Genomic DNA, 6,000 nt, shown 5'->3' with positions numbered 1-6,000 from the left:
AAAAAAAAATCTAAAACATGGGGCCATAACTCCCACTATAAATTAGTTATATTTATTTTAGGCAGAAGTGTCAAGTGAACATTGCTTATTAAAAAGATCCTTGGGTGCTCCATTTGCTTTCAGTGCTACCTTGACACAGCAAAATCAAATGTTCTTGCCATCTGTCAAACCACAAATAGCAGGCATCCTCGTCCTAGTAACCTGCGCGAGGCTCAGCAGGAAACGGGACCATCTGAATGTGGTCCCTTAACTTACCCCTTCTGAGCTTTAGGGAGCGGTTTACTTAAAAGTATTTACTTTCTGGCAAGGTGTAGCTAATTGTTAAATACAGCTGAAAACCGTGAACATCCCCGAGGAAAAATGATGCCACGAAATGTCACTCCCATTCATTTACTATTTCACTAACTTGTCGTCAATACGCGTCCTCAGACCGGCGCGTTTGCACCGTTCTGGAACTACAAAACGAGATGCGGCCCACTGATGATCGCTACCTAAAAAGCGCCGAATCTCTCATTGGGCACCGTCACCAACATCTCTCTCCCTAGAAGACAAATACTTTGCAGATCTCGCACCCTTCTTTACAAACCTGCGCGGGTCTTTCGGGGGGGAGGGGGTGGCAAGACTTTGGTGGGAGCTGCTTCCCTTCAGCAAAACGAGGGCTGACTGCAAAGGCGCGGGATGGGTGTTCGAGCCATTTCCTGCCGATTCCAGATTGCATCTGTGCAGCGTGGAGAGGAAGTCGGACTTCTTTTCCAGGCGGAGCCTCCACGTTGCTCTTGGGAAGCCCCGCGTCGTGGGCCGGGTCCGGGGAGGAGCGCGCCCGGGTTCGGGCCCCACGCTGGGGGCTCAGCACCGCTGGGAGGGCCAGGAGAGGGGTCCTGGGAGCGGCGGGGCACACTGAACTCCGGAGAGGGGGCTGAGCGGGGGAGAAGTCGCTTGCACAGTCGCGGGCTCCAACCACGGGCATGCACTTGAACCCGCTGCGAAGCCGGCCACCCGCCGCGCTCGGAGCGCACCAGTGTCCCCCGGCCGTGGGCCTGGCGCGCTCCTTGGCCTCCCTTGGCGGAGCGGCCGGGCCCGCGGCGCGGTACTGGGGCTGGGGAGGGTCCCCACCTCGTCCCCCGGGTTAGCAGCGCCGGGGCAGCGCACCCCACTCCAGGACCCCGAGTCTGAAAGTGGAGACCCAGGGCCGCCTGTGGCGAAGCGCGACTTACACTTCACTTTCCGATTTGGAGAATATGTCACAGGAAGGGGGGGAGAAGGAAAAAAAAAAAAGGAACTGTAAATATGATTTCGAGGGGGGCGAGGGCAGAGCGTGTGCGCGCGGCTGGGGCGGCGCAGCCGCGTGGGCGCCTGGCGGGGATTCCCGGTCTCGCAGCGCACCCTAGTGGACGCCCTGCCCCTCGGCCGCTCCCCGGCGCGCTCGCTCGGCTCCCCAGCTCATTACAATCTGCAATATATTATTTCTCCCAAAGTATTGACAATGTGTGAGACTCCAGTAACCCCGGAGCTCTTGTCTGTAATCAGCACATTTATTCACATTTAGGGAGAAGAATCCGAATTAAATCCCCGTGACCCGGATTGGGTTACAGTGTCATTTTCCCTGGATCCTCTTTTAAATCCACTCCACACTGCTTCTCTGTCTATTACATGCTAATTTAATTTTACTGTGGACGATATTTTCAGCATTTGCTGAGGACAGTAAATTTTGTAGTTTATGTTATTTCACTTTTTATGACTTTTTAACACTTAATAAAATTTTATTAGAGCACTTTTGTGTTTACAAGGCCACAAAACTCTTGGCAGGTTGTCAGAAGTCCTTTTTATTATGATCCCACTGATATACTGCGAGTAATGAAATAATCATGTCCAGAAATGTATCAAAGGCCAGAGGGATTATCCCACTTAATAGCTCCACAGATGCGCCCAGAAGAATGCGGACACGCGGCGGGACGGGCTGAGAGGCGGCAGGCGGGAGGAAGGAGGCAGCCCCCGCGCCTTTCTTTACCATTTCGGTTGCTTTCCTAAAAGGCTACATGCAGGGTCATGTGACTTTCCGCGGTCTCAATAAAAAAAAAAAAGAAAGAAAGAATTTATTCTATTGCAAAATGTGCTTTTCTTTTTATTCTCCTTGTGTGGGCATTTAAGGCTGTTCTAGTGGCAGTGGGGCTGGCTCAGCATATCCGTGTCAGTCACTTTCCTCTCATTTCTAAGTGTACTTTTGTGGCATTTAAGCAGCCGATGGTGACATTGGTGTTGATCTTTGCGGCTTCTACAGCCGTTATGGAGAGAAGGCACTGGGAGGGACCCAGGAGGGCACGAGGTGTTTTAAGGTCCTTCCCCTCCTGCCAAACAGCACCTTTTGCTGTTGCTTTTTATTTTGTTTCGCAAAACAGGGGAATAGTGACTTGAGGACTTCGCTTTCTGCCTCGTGCCAAAGAACCACAGTATGCTGCTTTTGTTTTCTTTTTATTTTTTTGGTAAGACTTGCTATGAGGACTGAGATATTGCAGCTCTTTTTTTTTTTTTAAAGAACCATTTCCTTTTCTTTTAAATATATGCATGATCATTTAACACACTGGTGTTAAGTTCATTCTTGCTGCAAAAGAAGGCCATTGTACCTCCTGACCCCGAAAGCAAGGTGGGTGGCTTTGTTTTATAATTAAATTTTCTGTCTCCAGCTTCATATTTCTCTTTCTGTTATTTCCTGAATAATGTGCCGAAGTGATCAAAGAGATGAGGAATGGAATCATAGATGGAGTGATTTTGAAATTACTGTTGCTATGTCCAGAGCACGTGTTCTTCTAAACTTTGGCTCTGGGGGACTTTGGTAATATTTTTCACAAGCGTGTGCATATCTGTGTGTGTCTGTGTGTGTGTTTCATGTTGCAACACATCACTGTCAGATTTTGCAGTCTGTCATTGTTTAAAACACCCCCTGGGAAGCGTGCCCCTCTCTGGATCGCCTTCATCGCACACATGTGTGCGCCCTCCCGTTCCCATGTACATACGGCTGCTCGCCAGGGCTCTTTGATTTCAACTTCAAGGGAGCAATTTTGTTCTTTGTATGTCGTTTGCTAACCATGGACGAAACTTAGTGCCTGGTCTACTGTGTGGGCAGGATGGTCTAGGTTCTGCAAAGAGCCTATGCGTGGAACACCCATCCCCTAAGAAAAATTTATGTCCTGAGACTATTTGGGCAGCCATTTTTCTCTTTTTACCATATTTTCCATTTGCAAATAGGAGACTTTTTTTTCTTTTTCTTTAATGATTTTTTTTTAACATTGCTGAAGAACTGGAAACAAAGTGACATTTGGCTCTGAGTAAACATTCTTCCTTCACTCTGGTTGTTATTGATGGTTTGTATTCTTTGCCTTTTACCAGCAGAGACCCAAGAGCAGACAGAGAAAAGGTGCAGATGTTAGCCTTCCAAATTTCAGAACATTTCACATAAGGGAATTTATGCCCAAGTGCTGGAATCAAGAGGAGCGTGTTAATTTTAATTCTGCTATAAAGTGACAGTTCAATTTTATAAGTAATTTGTGTCTAGGACAATTTAAATAATACTTCAAAGGCTGTCATAACCTTCAAGTTAGAAATCTGTTTTATTCAATTATGAAATAAACCTCCCCTAAGGTAGATATTTTTAATTCATCAAAGTGTGTTTATAATTCTTATTCAAAAGAGCAAGAGATTGCCTTGAACGTGATAACTGATGACACCCAGCTTGCTCAGTGGAGGGCCTAACTAGTGTCCACGGGGATTTTACAGCCCCTTCTGAGGTATTCAGAGAGGAGAGGAAAGGAAAGACTGAAGCCCCAATCCTTTCGTCAAAAAGAGGAGGAAACAAACCACACCAGAGGCATGGTACTGGCCCCTCGGGTGGCCAGGTGCCGTCAGCAGGAAGGGAGTAGGAGGACAGACCCTCGACCCACTTTGCTCTGTCCTGATCCAATTCTGTATATCATTTGTGTGGCCTGGGACAAGTTGCCTCTCTGTGCTTAGTTTCCTCATCTGTAAAATGGGACTAGTGCTAGTACCTCCCCCCAACTTTTGAAGGGTTGAAGGGTTAAAAGAGTTAATTTAAACAAAGTATTTCAAACAGACCTGAATATTATTTAAAACCTCAGGAAAACTGCCGTACCCATCACCTAGCACATGCCCGGCCCGTAGTAGATTTCTGTAAATATCTGTTGGATAAGCGCTGAGTGCTATTTTGTGGGCTGCTCTGGTCGGTCAGGTGGGACCAGTGAGGACACGGGCATCAGCCTCAGATCTAGACCGGATGCTACTGAGAACAGACAGCACTCCGGGAAAAGTTGTGTCCAGCTTCTCTTTTACTCTTCCTGTGGGTTTCTATATTGTTTCTCAATTAGCAATTAGGTTATAGTTTTGGGGGGAAAGAGAGGTTATAGTTTTGGGGGGAAAGCAATTAGGTTATAGTTTTGGGGGGAAAGAGAAAGATCCCCCCTCACATTTGGGAGGGGGGATCAGCACAGTGCTTTGTATGGAAGTAACAGAAAACTGATAACATAAGCTAATATACCAACACATATCAAAGCACTCTCTAATATAATCTATTATTTAATAAATAGTAATCGTGAGCACTATGCTAAATTCTTTGATATGTCATTTTACTTCCTCCTCACTGACCTCCATACAGGTAGTTATCAATCTCTGCTTCACGGGTAAGGAAAATGAATCTCAGAGAGGTCAAGGGACTTTCCCAAGGTCACACAGCCAGTAAATGATAGATCTGGCTGCTTAACCCAGGTCTAGGGGAATGCAAAAGCTATGCGGTTAGTCGACCACTCTCCTACATTGCCTCCCAATCTGTTTGGTTTTATAGAGCCCCTAACTCATCAATCTGGTCATTTACAATTGTTGTGGAAACCATAGTGAAAATGGAAATGATTAAGGCTGATACCCAGCCTTGAATCATCTGTGTCTTGTGCAGAGATGTGAATGCTGGGCTCAGGGGAGTGAGACATGGGCCTGCCTCCCAGGGCTGTCCCCAGCTCATTTCACAATGACAAGCAGATGTTTAAAAAGGGTCTGCAGAGAAGTCGGGGTTACTTCCCCCCCTTTGAAAAGCCATGACGAGGCTGAATTTACCTGCACTGGCGCTAACACAGCATGTGAATGGAGCGGATGGGGTAAAAGAGCGAGAAAGCAGAACTCGGACAAGGGGGAGGAGAGTAGGTTTTCCTTTTCACCAAAAGTTCTTCATGGGCTTTAAAGATATTCATTCTCGGAAGATAGTCGCTGGGTGTCCTGACAATTTCAGGGAATGAAGAACAAGCTGAGACAGTAAGAAAAGTGTGGATCCACACGTAGGTCACTCAATGAGCAAGCCACGGGTGATGCAGGGGTGCTTCGCTTTCACCACATGATTAATTCTGCGCCCTTAAGACAAATGTGCACAGAACCCCAAAAGAGCACATCCAAGAGCTTGTAAGTTGTTCTAGGGACTACTCAACACCCCTTTAGTAAAAGTCCATCCGAAGAAAGATTTCTAAAGCGGAGGATGGAAAGATGCAAGGCAGTGGCATCTAGCTGGTCAACCCGAGAATTTACTTCTCCAGAGGTTTAGTGAGACTCCACCACCATCGAAACAGAATTAATCTTTGACTCAAGACCTTGTGACTGTTATTGCTGGGAGATGGGGAGGGAAAGGGATGCCTCCAAAGGACTCAACAGCGGACAGAGACGAGCTTGCTGTGGGAATGCAGTGGTGGGCTCTGGAAGCCTGAGTTTGCTGTTCGACACTCAAGGGCAGTGCCAAGCAGCGGTGGTTTGGGTTTTGCTGGGGAAGACCTCTGGGTTTACCAGTCCTCTTGGCACATGACTCAGGCACCTCATTCACCTTTCAGTCTCTGAGTTGTTGTTTTTGAAGGAGAAAAGTAGTCCAAATTTTAACGCACCTTCATGGGGCTTGGGGAGTTAAGGCTATATTTATTTATTTTATTTATTTATTTTTTAAAGATTTTATTTATTTAT

The sequence above is a fragment of the Ursus maritimus genome, unplaced genomic scaffold (genome assembly GCF_017311325.1).
Source record: "Ursus maritimus isolate PB19 unplaced genomic scaffold, ASM1731132v1 scaffold_1, whole genome shotgun sequence".
Lineage (NCBI taxonomy): Eukaryota > Metazoa > Chordata > Mammalia > Carnivora > Ursidae > Ursus > Ursus maritimus.
The sequence above is the reverse complement of the archived record's forward strand: the minus strand, read 5'-3'. Positions refer to the sequence as shown.